The sequence below is a fragment of the Ambystoma mexicanum genome, chromosome 8, assembly GCF_040938575.1.
Source record: "Ambystoma mexicanum isolate Mex_15411 chromosome 8, UKY_AmexF1_1, whole genome shotgun sequence".
Classification (NCBI taxonomy): domain Eukaryota; kingdom Metazoa; phylum Chordata; class Amphibia; order Caudata; family Ambystomatidae; genus Ambystoma; species Ambystoma mexicanum.
In genome coordinates this window covers 903,185,683-903,202,079 of record NC_090929.1, presented here as the reverse complement: position 1 = coordinate 903,202,079, position 16,397 = coordinate 903,185,683, and the positions used below count along the sequence as shown (strand labels likewise).

The following is a 16,397-nucleotide window of genomic DNA, read 5'->3' as shown; positions in this document are numbered from 1 at the left end:
TCTGTTTGTTACAAAGCCGGAGTTGCTATAATGCAAGCATGGAAAATTCCTCATTGTTGTTAGATTTCTGGCCTAGTTTTAACAAGATGATCTCTAAAATTCGTGCTGCGCTGGTATGCGAATGTAGAAAGTTTTGAAATAAGTGTTCTACCCTGGGATCACTAGTCACGGTTCTCCAGTTTCTTTTAAATCACTGACTTTATACGAATGCTCTGTACAGAGTATTTAGAAACAACATACCACTGGGGAGTGGCTTTCTCCTTCCTGCTCTCAGTTAGGAGTTCATTTTGTTGCGTGTTGATCAGACAATAAGTACCTATTTTAAGGTTTTCTTGCTTGTAGCCATGGGCCAGGAACTTCTCCTTCCATTTTGTTAATTTCTTTAGGATCACTGACAATCCTCCTGACCCTTAGCATCTGACTAAAAGGTAAGTTCTTAATAAGATTAGGTTGATGAAAGCTAAATCTGTGAAGTAAATTGTTGGGATCTGTCTCTTTCCGATAGAGGTTTGTAATATATTTGTCTTCACGGATCTCGATTGCCATATCCAGGAAGTGTATTTGCTTCTCAGGTGATTCGCTAGTGAACTCAATCCTACAATCAATGGTGTTCATGTAAGTGAAAAGTCCTTCAAGATTATCTTGTGTTCCCTTCCATATGACAAAAAAATGTAGTCAATGCAACTTACCCATAGGGATAAGCAATTACGCCACACTCCATGTTCAAAAAAATAATTTTTCAAATTTGAGTATAAATATTGCATAGATGGGGGCCGTCATTGCTCCCATGGATGTGCCAGACAATTGTAGAAAAAAAATGGATCTACTTAAAGTAGGAATTTTCACAAATAAATTGCAGCAATGTAAGAATTAATTCTTTGGAAGCTCTACATTTCTTCATTGAGAAGCATCCATTCAACGGCTTCCGTGCCTGGATCGTGTGGAATCGACATGTACAGCGCTTTTTACATCTATGGTGAACATGGGAGTCCTTGATTTATGCATTTTTAAGATGCTGTAAAAAAATAGCAAGTATCCTTAATGTATGTGTCGGTCTTTTGTACAAGTGGTTGTAGGAATAAATCAATGTATTTGCCTAAAGGCTGGAGTATGTTGTCCATTCCAGCCACAATATGTCTCCCTGGATGGTTGGTGGGATGTTTATGAATATTTGGTGATACATAGAAGTTGGGTATCCTCAGGTGACTCTTTAAGAGAAATGTCTTAGTGTGTTGGTTGATCCACTCGAGATCTTCTGCTTTATTAAGAATGTCTACCAGGTTAGACACGATTCCCACCGTAGGGTCATTCTCTAGTTTAACATATATGGTGAGATAATTAAGTTGTCTTACATACAAGATCATAGTCTGTGCTGTTCTCATAACTAGGGCTCCTCCTTTATCCACTGGATAGATCACAATTTATTTTTCGCCATATAGATGTTTAAGTAATGTAAGCTCAGATGGTTTTGGGCCTTCATAGGAGATTTGAGGTCCTTGAGGGCCTGTTAGTGGAAGGTACAGGAGGCATAAATTAGCTCTTAAGTCTTCTGCCTGTTCCATTGTCCTCCGTTCATACTCGTTCTCCAATTCGTTGAAGATCACCTTCAATTTTGTATTTTCTGATGAACCGAAACAGTTCGATTTTAGTGTTGAACAAGGTAGTGTGTATGTTGTCACAAAGTTGAAATCTTTTTGAAGCACGTCAATCTCTGCTGTATTGAGTTGTCTTTTAGATAGGTTATCCCTATTTTGCTGTCTCATTACTCTTGCTTCCCCTCTGGGTTTCCTCTTCCCGCTCCTGGTCCTTTTTCTCCTGGTTTGAAAAAATGACTGTAGATATTGTTGCTGGGTTTCCGATTGGGCAGTGTTTATGCCCTCTCTAGCTCATGTTCTTTGTTCATCCGTGGTCTACGACTAGATGAATTACTTGAGCTGCCTGGCTGGGGTCTTCAATGTGGTGGCCATTGAGGCTAGTGCAAGGCATAAATTCGTTTACAAAACTTGATTAGCAGAGTTTGCTAATTAAACATGTTTTGATTAGCAATTTTGGACTAATCTTGTTAATGTCACCAGAAGTTATTTGTACCCAAGAAATGAGCAACAATACAGCAATTTTGCGTACCACTGAAATAAGACATTATTTGGATGAGTCCGGATTTGCACATTCTTTAAAATTCAGCTAGATCTGCAGGTCGGGTAACTTAGTTTCCCTATTCAACCCAAGAGAAATGCACTCAACCCATAGCAATGGACTACAAAAAATGTAAAATGCGATTTGCGTACAATGGTGCATGTCACTACAAACCCGCTTTGTTTGGCACACTGCTGCCTCCCAGAGGCCAGCCATGCACAGTGAAACTTTTTTACTGCAAAGTAAATGTTACATACAAGTTTTAAACATTTCTTGCAAATGCTACCCGCCCTTCATAAAATGTACTCGACTATGCGAGTGGGCGAAAAGACTGCACGCCACAGCCGAGTGTCTAAAATGTAAAAGGTTAGCTGCATGAACGGACACAAATAGATATGATAAAAAAGGCTCTGAAAACAGTTGTGAGCTGTCTCCTGCAGGTGGCAATTTATTATGCAATCATGATCATAAAGCAAAGCAAGCTCTGGAGGCTAACTACAGTGATTGGTATTGCAATAGACCTGTAGATGTACAGATTAGATGGAACTATTGATCACTACTTTGCCTAAGCATCTAGTTCACTTTGTGTATTCATTATGTAAGAGGAAAGAAAGAGACTAGGCAGAGTGGATTGCTTAGCAGGCAGAGAACTGGGCAAACTAGATGAAATATTTTAGTTTGTGGTCAAATCAATTTCAGTGTACCTGGTATAAAGCAACTGGGTGAAAATTTAGAATGTCAAGGAATATGGGCTCGCTCATTGGTTGAGCACCAGTTGCAATATGTATGCGACCTGCAGGTTGCAGAACTAGGTTTGCCATCAAAAGCATTTGATCAATGTACATTTTCAAAAGTGTTGACTCGTCAATATGATGCATCTTCCAACAAAATGAAATTTAGTTGACAATGAAATTAAGATACACTAACCAAAACTTTAAAGCATGGAGATGATGCAGTGTTTTACAGTAGCAAACTCTAATTATGCATTATGTAACAACCTACATTTTAGGAATGGAATTGCATGGTTGTCTTTTAAATAAAAATGTAAAGTTGACACGTACTGGCGTTTGCCAGAAAGGTTAATTAGCCTCACGATTATTTTGGGCTTGCAATTATTTGAAAAAGAAAAAAATTCTTGCCTAGCACTTCCACACATGCCTTTGGCGCTAGAGTGGAGGAGATGATTATTGCTGCACTTTCTCTCCATTAGGACTTGAAGTGAACAGAGAAAAGTGGGGGGGGAAGAGAGCACAGAGGGCAAGAGAGGAATGCAAGGCGAGCTGTGCTTTCATTGAAGTGGGCAACTTAAATAGCTATCTTTGCTACACAAATGTCAGTTTAATTAGCAAACTGACAGAATTGCATAGCAAATTGCCATGCGACACTGCTCATTTTATGTCTTGCTAGTGGGTTATGTGTGGTTCGAGGAGAATCGGGTTAGTTCAGTCTCTAAAAATAAGCTCGCTTTGCTGACCAACGTGCACTCACTTCTTTTGGGAGGTGAGCTTATTTTGAGCAGAGAGGTCCGTGGTCAGCCCAGACAGAGGGTAGGTTGTATATTATGCATGGTCCATTAAGCAGGCAAAGAAAGGATATCATACTAGACTGCCAAGGATATTGCATGATGAGATTCATTGGTAAGTCATGTTTAATTGGCTACTGCCGATTCCAATTCACCATTCAACAGCTCTTGGTACTTAAAAAAAAGAAATTAAAAGCAGAGTCAAATATTTTTGGATATACACACGTGTGACTGAGCCCTTCAATCTTGATTCCAGTCCAAACACTAACAAGACTGCTCTCTCACTTGTCTCCCACCAGAAATCAACACTGTGGACCATCCCCCTTTGGCTTCAAGGCTACAGCAGTCAGCTGAGCGGTGCCCTATGCTCCATTGCATTGAGCTCCCAACACCACCTACCTGACCCCCCATCCTGTGGGCATCGCTCAAAGACCAACCCTTACTTTCCTGCTCTTCACTAATACCTAGATCGTTGTCCTTGCCCTCCTCGTGTATTGGCATGTCCCTTTTAGGAAGAGTGCCAGGGTTCTGATGCATTAGGTAGCCGTCAGTGGGTTGGTTTGTACTGCCAAGGTGAAAATGCAAAGTCCCTAGTGGAATTTTCCTGAGGTATTTTGCGGATAGGGTTATTTTGTTGGCGGTTTAGTTTTCCTTTGGTGGTATGGCATTTTAAATGTATTGCCAAATGCATATTATACCAATTGATTCCCTGCCGTTCACCTAACAAGACATACACCTATGCCATCACAAAACATCCCTCCCCACCCCACCTTCTATCCATTTGTGGCACCCACTTCCACGCAGATTTTCTCTGCTCCACATACTATGGCCTGGGGACCCTGGCCGGGAGCACTACACACACTAGCTTTCAGACCATCCTAGGCACTTCTTTGTTAGCGAATACATTATAACGTGTCAATTCAGACTGCACTATATAAGTAACACCAAAACAGTATTGAATTCGGTTATATTTCTTTAGGCTGTGCTCTTACATTTATTTGTGCTATGGTATGCGATTTGTTATGTTCACTTACATTTTTCACTATTCTCTATTATGGTAGGTTATATTAAAGTAGGTTTTACTACGATATAATTGCTTTATTGTAGTGTTATTTTCCCCATCGTTTCTTTAAAAGTTTGCAATGCGAGGTCATGTTAAGGTCAGGCCTCAAAACTTCACTTGCCACGGGCCGTTGGCTACTGATAATGGACTCATGGCGAGTAAGAAATGGTGTGCTGTAAGCATGCAGATAATTGAGTGGGCGTGTGACATTTTATGCCTGACTAGTAGCTTGCAACTAGCAGCATTTACTGGTTATCAAGCGTCAGCATGGTCTTACATGTTGGAAGTGATAATGACCATAGCCTCAGTGGTTAATTGGCTGCAAAAAATGTGGAAACTTTGCAGTGGTGAAGTGTGGGGTTCAGTGGAGGGTTCTGAGGAAGCAAGCGCACCCATACGCTGTCGTGTTTGACCATTGCCCACACAGCCCGGCTATCTATTAACTTGTGTTCTATGCGCTTGTTGATCAGAAAGAAGTGAACTTTGATGCCTTCAGCTCCGAAAACCCACAGGAGGGGGCAGCCTGTGATACAATTTACAAAGGTTGGAACTGTAAACATGAAAAAGAGTAGTCCGGAAAAAATACCACACTGAAATTGATAGACACCTGTGTAAAAGTCCTTTCTTTTGCAGCGTTTAAAAAATGGGGTGTTTGGTTCCAGCCTTCAATTTGGAGTATTGCAGGACTGACAATATAAATGGATCTAAATGTTTGTGGCACACGTGGATCTTTAAACACAGATGAGAGAGAACGTGCGAGGAACACACGTTTACAGTGGAAACTGTTTAGTAAATTAGCACATTGAACCTAGTGTTTTTTTTACTAAACTAGCTGTTACACAATCGATAATGTTGTCCAGAGAGAACATACATTGCCACGTGCTGTATGTAGATCCGGGGCCGTCAGGCAACATGCTGCTACGACAGTGCATGCAAGCCTCACACGCTGGCAGCAGGGAAAGTTGCATGCTATTGGACCCAACGGGAAAAATGGGGTACTGTGGATTAACATTGGTCAAATGTGGGTCAATTTGTTTTTTTGGGACAAAACGCATAAATCCAAACAAACAATCTGTACTGCAGCCAGTGCATGCGACAAGCGTTGCCATGCCAACCAAATAATTGCCTTAGCATATCTTCCACTGCTTTCTCTATAGTAGTTTATCCACAGTGTCGAGCATCACGTTTTACCAGACCTTTAGGCACAGACCCCATGAAGGGACTGCTCTAGTGCTCCCAAAATGAGACTGTGCCTGGGACTCAGATGCCTACTGAACGGGCTACAAAGAGTACAGAATGTAGCAGCTAGACTTCTTCTGCAACTATAAAGACACAAATGCATCACACCTGAGCATTCGGGAACACTCCACCGGCTCCCGTTCAAACAAAGGAGTCAATTAAACTTTCTGTGCCTTATCCACGGTCCCTTCCATGGGAGGCGCACAGAATCCACAAGGAAATTCATTCACTGCAAACCATCAAGCGATTGCTGCCCTAGTAACAATACCAACCTTTAACGGGAAACGCCAGAGGATCTTCCTTCTCCATCCGCTAAAGCAAACTGTGCACGTAGATGTTTGGGCATTGAATTCCAGAGGAAAACCGTTCAACTGTCAGAATATTTCCAAGGACATGGCTAGTCAACTAAGACCAGCACAAAATCCTGTACTGAAGCCTCTTCATAGAATCAGACTTTCTTACAAATATACAGCGTCCAGTATACGGAGACTAGCTAGGAGTACCGGAGACCAGATTGTTTCAGGTCAGACTCGTCTTTTAAACAATGCCAGACCAACAGGAAACCATCAAATGATATGATAATGACGCACTTAAAAACGCCACCAAACCTAAGAGTGAAAATGACCCCACCCCACACCTCAGTCTCCACCTCCAAACGAACCTCATCTATCGCTCTACCTCACACTATTCAAACAACCAATCTGTGCACAACGCAACAATGTCTACAAACATCATTCTCACGGAGCAACATTACAACTCAGTTCTCTAGCACTAAAGCCTCCTTCAGCAGCTCTGTTAACACCATCATATATATATATATTTTTTTTTAAACGATTAGGCATAAACTTCTTTGTCCTGGTAAAGAACGTTGTGAGGATCCCAGGTCCTTATTCACTGCAATGCTGCAAACACTACTTCTGTCAAACACACGCTTACTAAGCCAGAGACAAGATTGCCAATAAAGACACAAAACTGTACAGGTCCACTCTGTACGCTAGTTCTAGTCAAGCTTTCGGGAGCCAAACTGTACATGAACACAAATGCAAAAGACAAACCAAATAGGTTGCAAGGTGACCATTGCCAGATGTCTAGCACCGGGATAGTTCACAGACATCCAGATAGTTAAAGATGTGTAAAGCCACAAAGTTTGAAAATCCAACTGGCTTAATGCCTTTAACAAGCCTGGTTATGTTCCTTGACATGGCCATCTCATCTGGATCAATGACATCTTTTAACGTAACCATAGATCTCCAGGCTGCTGCTGCCGCCTACCTGTCTCTGCTATGTTAGAACTATTGACAGCCTTCGACACTGTAAACCATGGTATTCTTTCTTGGCTAAAAAATAAGTCGTGGGGATGCCTGACCAAACTATCTTGGTTTTGCAGTTTCCACCTGAGAAAGCACCAACTGGACAAGCTAGATTGTTTTGCCTAAGTCCACCCCAGTGACACGTGGAGTGCCTCGGAGGCTACCTCCGAATATTTTTCATACATTATATCTGCATTATCATTATTATGCCGACTGCAGTCGTATGTTAAAAATCTAGGTTAGGTAGATGAGGATCTAACCTAGATGTGTCAATTGATGATCAATGGATTACAATCCACTCAATCCTTCACAGGCCGAACTAATGCGGATGGGACCTTCCCATCGGTTAATGAACTCTATATGATCTCCCCGACCCCCAAGGCTCTGCTCGTTGTCCACATTCTTTACCAGTCAAGTGAAGAATTTGGGAGTTGTTTGGGAACCAGATTTATCCCTTATTCTTAAGACGAATTAAGTGGTCAGAGCAGCGTTTGTGTGTTATCCTAGCAAGACTCGCAAAGAGACCACCAAGTTGCGGGTGCCCCCATTAATTCTAGGCAGGTAAATCTTCAGTCAGTTCAGAATGCAGCAACTAGTCCTATATTCAAATGACACGAGAGTTTGTCTAATCCAAGTTTATCATACCTTAATTGGTTCCCAGTATGCCAGCGTATTGAAGCCAATAGGCATCAATATTCTAACCTTAAAGCATATACAGTCTGGTTCCTTGCTACCGCAGCGTTAAGATTCTGGATTCAGCTCCAGCATCCACTTTGGGCAGTGGTATTCAAACGTTATGCTGAGCCTCCCCCCCTCCACCCTCTTGAGTAAACATATTGTTGCAAAGCCCCTCCGAGAAACCACACATATCTGCTTACATTTTCTATTAAAGCAGTCGTCATACTCAATTTTTGAAGGGGATGGAACTCACGTGCATGTCCTGGGAAGGGAGGGGGCTAGTCCCACAATTTGAAGACTACTGACCTCAAGCCTTTCGTTCTCTGAATTAACAACTGCTGGTTATTCTTTGTTCACGTTGCAAAACTTTCTTCTACTGTGAGCTATAGACGTCAGAACCATCTTCCCCTTCAATTGCGTCAGCTGGATTCTCGATTAGATTTAATAAAAAACTAAAATCACAGATTTCATCTACATGTGTTCCCTTCTATCGTTTGCCAGCATGAAAAGAGCACCCTTCAGGATATACACATTACAGGAATACCAAATCAACATCAAACCATGGAGTGAAAAGTACTTCAAGCAGTGACGGCTTGAATAATTTAACCAGTAGTACCAACATTACTTGTAGCAGGAGTAATTCTTGCATGACTACAAGAAGGGGTTGGGTCAGTAAAACCAGCATTTTCATAGTAATAGCGTGAGCAGTGTCGGGCTGTTTGTACGCTTTATAAATGAAATAAACCGTTTGCCTACACCCAGTGCTCCAGATAAGATTTTGAACTGGGAGTAAAAAAAGAAAGGGTGTTATAAAAGTTATGGCAACTGTAAAACAAATGTTTTTCCAATAAGTAGTTATTCATGCTCATTAAAAGATACATTTGTATCTCTTTAGATCTGCTGGTAATAATAGTTTCTTCCTATGGCACAACCCGTGCTCCTGGTCCAAACATATCCACAGAGCTGGGTGCGAAAGCAAGGTTAAAGGCACCTGTTTGCCATTTCTTGTTTGGGTCATTTTACTCTCCATTTTTATTTTGTGGGCGTATTTGCCCATTTGTAAGGAATAAAAGTAGCAGACACACCTTACCTGTAGGGCTGACTATATCTGTTTTTTCCCACCCTTTACATTTTCTAGACCTGAATAGCTGCTGCAAAGTCGCTTTTCCATACTTTATTTACGAGCCATTGCGGTGCACAGATCTGCCCTTCACCACAACATCCTTTTAGTCTCTGCTGAGTCTACTTGCACAATCACTCACATTGTCACAGGGCTGGAATAATTAAACATCTATATGGCAACTGCCATCTAGACAGTAAATTAAATAAGTGGATTAAACGCTCGCTGCTGAGAAGTGTGTGTGATCTGCAGGTTGCATGTTCAAATCCTGGCACGGTCGACTCAAGCCTTTCAGGTCAATAAAGCGAGTGCCAGTTTCTATAGGATAATATATAGGCCATCTACACGAACTACGCAGATGACACCCAAATACTTGTGCCACTAACAGGTGACTACTCCATAGACTCTAAATGACATTTACTCGATCATCCAAGACTGGATGGCCAAACATGGACTCTGCCTCAACAATGACAAGACTGAACTACTTCTACCAGGCTCCCAATCCAGACTCAATCTTGACAAACATTACAAATCGTTCAACATTGACGGCAACAACATCACAGTATCCAATGACGTCAAAACCTAGGCATTTACCTAGGCTCTTCACTTACCCTGACTAGACAAATCAACGCTCTCATCTTCCACTGCTTATACCTGGAAGCTTATCAATGCTTGCAGACCATTTCTCTCCGCCAACTGCACAAACATAGCCAAAGCGTTAGTATTCTCTAAAATTCACTGCTGCAACACACTCCATTTGGGTACTAGTCAACGCAACATCAACAAGTTGCAAGTGATTCGAAATAACGCCTTGAGAGCTGCCTTGAAAATCCCAAGATCTCATATCTCGGACCTGAGACGAAATACCCACTGGTTATCCGTGTCCCAAAGGATAGAGTATAAAACACTCTCTTACTCATAAGTGTTTGGCCAATCAAGCACCAAGATACCTAGCAGACAAATTCACCCGCAACACCACCTCACACCCTAGCAGATCGGCACAAGCTCATTGTCTGAAAGTCCCCAGGTTCATGCTCCAAAAAGCCGGAGGCACCAGCTTCCCTGTGCTTGCCTCAAAACTCAATGACACGCAAACAGAACCGGTCTTCCACCGCTTCAGAAAAAATGCCAAAACGTGGATACTCTCAAAAGAGGCTTAAGACACGCACTGCCTATCATTCCCCTACACACTTAGCACTGTATAACTTGCTCCCCTACGACGCATCCTCCAGCCACCTAACCTAACTGCAAGCTACACAAATAACCTATTGTATTGCCAACATATCGTCATACATAAATTATGCTGACTTTAACTACTCACAGTAGATTTAACGTCTTATCTTTTCTACTGCAATTGATCATGACGTAACTTTTATCATCATATTCTACTGCATTTCTTTAAATTATAGTGTCCCTGCAACCTACTTCTGTATGTATCATCAATACTATGCCTATGTAAACAAGTAATGCGCCCAGGTGCCTTAGGGCCAGGCTACGCTATATAAATAAATAAACAAACTATTGTCTACTTTACAATTTGGATAAAGGCACTGAATAAATGATATGCCATTCTCATCTCTGAGCATGAGCACACGCTGGCCTTTAATGTTCATGTACATAACTGCTTTTTTACAAACAGAAGTAAGCTACAAGGGCCATCAGATCTCATTACTCTAACCAACTTGTTGTACCACGCATTAACAGGGCTAAGGCTGGAGGGTTAGGCTTCCCTTATCTTGCTCTTAAGATCTGGAATGCGCTCCCCATCACACTCATAGCTGAACGTCTCTACATGCCTTCCGTAAAAACCTCAAAACCACTCTTCAACTAACACCACCACCCTTTCCTGCCCCCTTCCTTATGCCTCCTAGCTGCACTCTACCTTTGTACTTATGACCCTCTGTGTTGTGCATTTTTATGTAACTAAGCTAGGTTGTTTTTCTGTGTAACTAAACTATGATCACCTTCTGTAACAAGCGCCATGATGCCTCCGGGCTGTTGTGTGCTCTACAAATGTGAATAAATAAATCACTAAGCAATTGTACACTGGAGCACACACTTGTAAAGCTAAAATACAGCTAGTTAATCAAGTTGAAATCAAAATACAAGTCAGAAATGTCAGGTGATTGTAAGTAATAATTGATCGAGTTTACAAGTTAATTACCAAAATGAGAGCATTAAAGTCAATACAACAGCATAACAATATGCATGTGGCACAACAGGGTTCGAAATTAAGAGTCAATGAGCAGAAGCTAAAACCAACTCCTGGGTGTCAGGCATCACAGTATGCAGGAGCTACTGCTGGGGAATCAGAAGCAAGTTCCAAGCACATTGCAAATCTAACCAGACGAGATGCACATTAACTTCTTAGGATTATGTTTAAATGTGCACTAGAGGTCTCCTAATTCTTTATTAGCATTCTCAAAAACTCAAAGTTAATGTCACGTACGCATATATGTAAGGCACCAATTGCCTGAGGTGCCAAAAGTAGCTCTTGGTTTCAAGTAAACCAGGCTCTCCTAGGCTAGAACCAAGAGCTAAATGGATCCCAGCTCCCCTCAATTTCAAACCCTGCACAACACCAGTGGTTTCATTTCCACTTTGTGTGCGTGTTATGACTTATACAAGAAAGGCAGCAAACACTGGCACATTTTTGCTGGTCTTTACCAGGGAGAAAATGGATTATATACGACCTCTTGGCCTGGCCAAATGCAAACGTTCGCTAAAAGCTACTTAACGTAGGTACGATACAGCAGCTGAAGGTTAGGACTACATAACCTGCAAAGTCTCTATATATAAAGCTGAAAGTACGTATGTGTGTCTAGCTATAAAAGATCCACACTGTTGAACCCACGTCTACCACCATTGTGCATGGATTCCTCTCTTTTCTATGTTTGGATGCAAAAAATTCCCTCCGTAGACACCCTCATTTATTGATGCTCACCCCGATTCACTACCGTAGGTACTAGAAGGAGGCGCAATTTGGACAAGTGTCTGAAACAAAATGTTCCATGTGTTGGTTGGTTATTCCTTTGAACTTTATTACTACTGTATACAGTTCAAAAGTGTTTATTGAAGCACTTTCAAAAGGCAATTTTAAAAAACTAAAGTTTTATTTTTTAAAATCACACCACTCCAAATATGGGGAATGGCAAGGTAACAGTTTTCCTAAGTTCATTCACAAGAAGAGAGCACAAACAATTTTTCTTGGACATTTTCTCAAATGTGCCAAAGCCATTTAGTGACTGAAACATGCCACATAAAAAATAAACAATCATCACTTGGAAAAGCTCCATCTGTGCAATGCGAAAATCAATATAAAGAGCTTCTGAAACAAAAAACAGCAGCACGACTTGCCAACCAGGGGACAAGAGCAACTTTCTCCAGAGCAAATGAGATGCCAGAGCAAACTGAAGCAAGACTTTCCGACAAGAGCAACATCATCCAGGGAATATGAGACACCAGAGCAAACTGACGCAAGCCTTGCTGACAAGAGCAACGTCCTCCAGGGCACATGAGACACCACTCGGCCAGTATACGGGCAATGCCAGGTACCCCATAAGATTCAGTAGCGGTTGAGTGACTAGTAGGCATATGCAGCCAGTACATTCGCTTTTGTGTGCCCTTCCCAAAATCAGGCGCGCGTACTGCACACTACATTATCAAGTCCTGCATAGCATTTTCAGTGGTGATCACAAAAACATTGTCCCAAAAGGTCTGAAAAAAATTCAATGAACGAACAGCAGCATTAAAACTAAACAATGCAAGCAACGAATGTTTCTTGGTAAACTGACAGAGGGCGGTGCAGGAACCGGATCGCAGTAATCCCTAGTCTGCACGGTCAGGTGGGAGGCTTTATGTCAGTTCATGCGTGTGTCTGAGCCCACTAGCGGCGTGTTGTGCACAGTGCAAACTTGCACCGCCGCTCCTCACTTCTAACAAAAGCTGTGCGCTGTTCGCGTTGTTGTGGGTAGCTGCGAGAATCGCAAGGTGGCAAGGGCACGTAGTCACGTGACCCACCCCCTCACATTCTTTCTGCCCGTTTTCTACACAAACAGCACCTTTAAAAACATGGTCAGCTGGGATCCGAAATTAACGCAGGCCCCGTTCTGCGGCTAACTAATAAGTAACATAAACGGACACGACATCCGCAGTACCATTATTACTTCTGTGACACCCGCAACTGCCTTCACCTTCCCCCTACATGTCCTTACCTGGGTTCCGCTCTCAGGCACGGCTATATCATGCAGAGGCAAGACAAAATTGTTGTGCGCGAGCCTCTATGCCGGAGCTAGGGAGCTGGGGCGGGCACCGGCGCGCGTTACCGCGTACGGACCAACGTCATTCAACGCGCACCATCTGACGTCTGCAGGGCAGACATTAGTATAACATTCAGAAGCACGTCCACAAAAGGGCATAAACATAGCAAAGGGACTACAAGGCTACCTACTATAAAGCACGTCCGGCGACAACAGAGAAGAGTGAAAAACAAAACCGAGTGGCTTCGTTGGCAGACGATTAGTCTCCTAAAAAGCAATGGGTGCGTCTGCCGAGATATAACGCCACAGTGCCTTTAATTTGCCTACAGTGTAGGCTACTTATTTCACCTCAATCATAAAAATAGCTTGACGGAAGCTATCCCATTGGTCTCTTAGTTAGGGCAACTTCAATAGCTGAAATAATTACCGTTGCAGCAGGCGCATGGGATAAGTTACAGTGGCCATCCACAACGAGTCACGTTTTGGCAGCCATCAAATAAAACAAGCATTGGTAATGCTAAGGCTAACAGTTTTGCCTTGTGTGTACATGCGAACGGCATTTACCATGCACTATTGTAATTGCACTTGCCACTAACTGTCCATTAATGGCATCCGCTTAAAAATGTTGCATATATCTGGACATATAATAGCGGTGTCTGGCAAATACCTACCTTATACCTATAAACAAACTGAAATTGTGGGCTTTGTCAATGCTTGTTTTTTTTTTAAACGTCTTTTTTATTGACATTTCAATATCGTCATAACATACCCATAGCTCAACTCACACGCTTTTGGCGGGTGTCACCCGCCTTGTAAAGGGCGGACTCACCCGCCAAGCCTCCTGCACGCCCATTCATTCCAATGGGCGTCTCACCCGCCAAAAACAAAATCGGGTGATTTCACCAGCCTTTGTGACACAAATGGTTGAGAGCTATGCTACCAATGCAGTGTAAGTAAAGATTTTCTCCCAATTTTAGAACCCCCCAACTTCCCCCCTACTCCCCCATTTGCTTCATTATCTGCTTCTCCTTGAGGCCAGTTTCTTTGGCACTCTCCTCTCGCGTGTTCTTCTAGCATTACATTAGGTCCAGTATTTTCAAATTATGGGGGCACCATTCTAACATATAGTCCCTGTTAGGGAGGACGCGCACACACGGAGGCTTGCGGACAACACCTTTATTCTTTTTCCTTCTAACCCGAACTGGCGCCACAGCGCGCCTTTCCCATAATCCCCTGTCCCTCCCGCCGTACTATAGCTCCGCCCCCACAACGGTGGGGGTCTGCGCTCTTTAACCCTTAAGTGGTGGGCAACATCACCCCCGAACAATATGTCCAAATATCAACGATTAACATTCTTCAACAAGTCTCACAGGTTTCCTTACAGTTCTCCGTGGCCTCTCCTCTTGGTCACCTGCATCTTGTGGGTCCAAGATTCTCTCTTCTCTGCTTGTCCCTCCTGGGTCTCCTCCTGGTGGAAGCCATAGGTCATCCCATGGTTCTCGCGGCTCTGGAGAGGCCAGTCGACACGGCGGTTCCGTTCCTTCTCGTCTGGAGTAGTGTCTGAATTGTTGACAGTTCCTGGTGACAGTTCTGTTATGATCCTCGGCTGTCACCATAGTGCCTTTCACTGCGGTTACTCTCATGGGGCTTGGAGCAAACCGCGGATCTGTCTTTTTGGGCGTTGGTTGTTGGACGAGTACTTCGTCTCCAAGGTGGAAGTCTTGCGTCACTGCGTGACGGCGGGCATCTGTCTCTCGTCTCGCTTTCTCCTTGACCTCTGCGTCCTTTCGGAGCACATCCATGTCAATCGGCTCCTCGTCAGACGGGTTGTACGGTATGCGTGTTCGTACTTTATAGCGAAATATGAGTTCAGCAGGTGTCTTATTGGTGGCTTCGTGAGGGGTGTTTCTATAGTCCCGTAGGAGTCGGCACAGCGCCTGGTGTGGGTCGACCGCTTCCACTCTTGCTCTCTGTCTCGTTTTTTTGATTGATGCCATGAATCGTTCAGCCATTCCATTTGCTTGAGGGTGACGAGGAGTTATTTTTGTATGTCCAAATCCTAGGTGCTCTGCCAGTGTTCTGAATTCATGGCCACTGAATGGGGGCCCGTTGTCCGATTTGACTATCTTGGGGATCCCCCACTCGCTGAATACTTCTTCTATTACCGCCGCCACTTGGGGGAATGCGGTGGTGTTGACCGTTTTGACTATCGGGAAACGTGAGTGTTCGTCAATTATGAGCAAGAGGTAGTCCCCCTCGTCCGTGGGTCCGTAGAAATCCATGGCTACCCGTTCCCATGGCCGTTCGGGTATCTGTGTGTGTTGAAGCGGGGGTGGATGGTCTGCGGGAGCTGTGCACTGACAGGCGTGGCAGTGTTTTACCCATTCGTCTACTGCCGCGTCCAGGAACGGGAACCAGACGTGGCGCCTCAGCTGTCTCTTAGTGTTTTCTGCGCCTCTATGGCCCTCATGGGCTGTGCTTACCACTTCGTTCCTGAGTGTGGCGGGGATGACTATTTTGCACCCTCTGAGGAGGATGTCGTTGTCCTTGACGGCCAGTTCGCTGTGTACCCTGGCCAGTCTTTCAATTTCTTGTTTGCACGCTCCTGGGTGTGCCAGCGTCGCTCTATGGTGGTCTCTCCATTTGCTGGATAATGTGAGGCTGATTGCAAGTGCCATGGTGGGGTCAGCAGCGGATGCAGCAGCCACTCTCTCCAAGGACAGCGCCGGAGGTAGTGAGTTTGATGCTATGTACTGTACATAGGCAATATCTCCCTCTCGGGTCAGTGGGGCCCCCACTGGGTGGCGTGACAGGTAGTCAGCGGGGTTAAGGTCACCCCCGGGGCGATGCACGATGTCGTATTCCTGTAAGCGGATTCCCCACCGCTCGATTCTTGGAGGCATCTTGGTGTGTGGGTTGCCAAACAACGAGAGCAAAGCTTGGTGGTCAGTTATTAGGGTAAACTTCTTCCCAATGATGAAGTCGTGGAAATGTTCACACGCCCAGACAGCCGCTAAGCTCTCTTTTTCTGCCTGAGAGTAGGCTAGTTCTGGGGTGGAGAGGGCCCTGCTTG

At 43.7% G+C, this 16,397-nt stretch overlaps 1 protein-coding gene across 4 annotated transcripts in view; it reads right to left on the bottom strand.

Moving 5' to 3' along the window:
* NCOA4 (nuclear receptor coactivator 4) overlaps positions 1 to 13,489 on the bottom strand; it is a 90,536-nt gene extending 77,047 nt beyond the window's left edge. For 2 of the 4 annotated variants that reach the window (XM_069610795.1, XM_069610794.1), the window contains exon 1: positions 13,280 to 13,418. The gene's annotated coding sequence lies outside the window, so the exon portion shown is untranslated. Of the gene's footprint in view, positions 1 to 13,279 lie in introns of all 4 variants that reach the window. The other 2 variants (XM_069610792.1, XM_069610793.1) reach the window with 2 other exon arrangements.
* Positions 13,490 to 16,397: the final 2,908 nt, after the last annotated feature.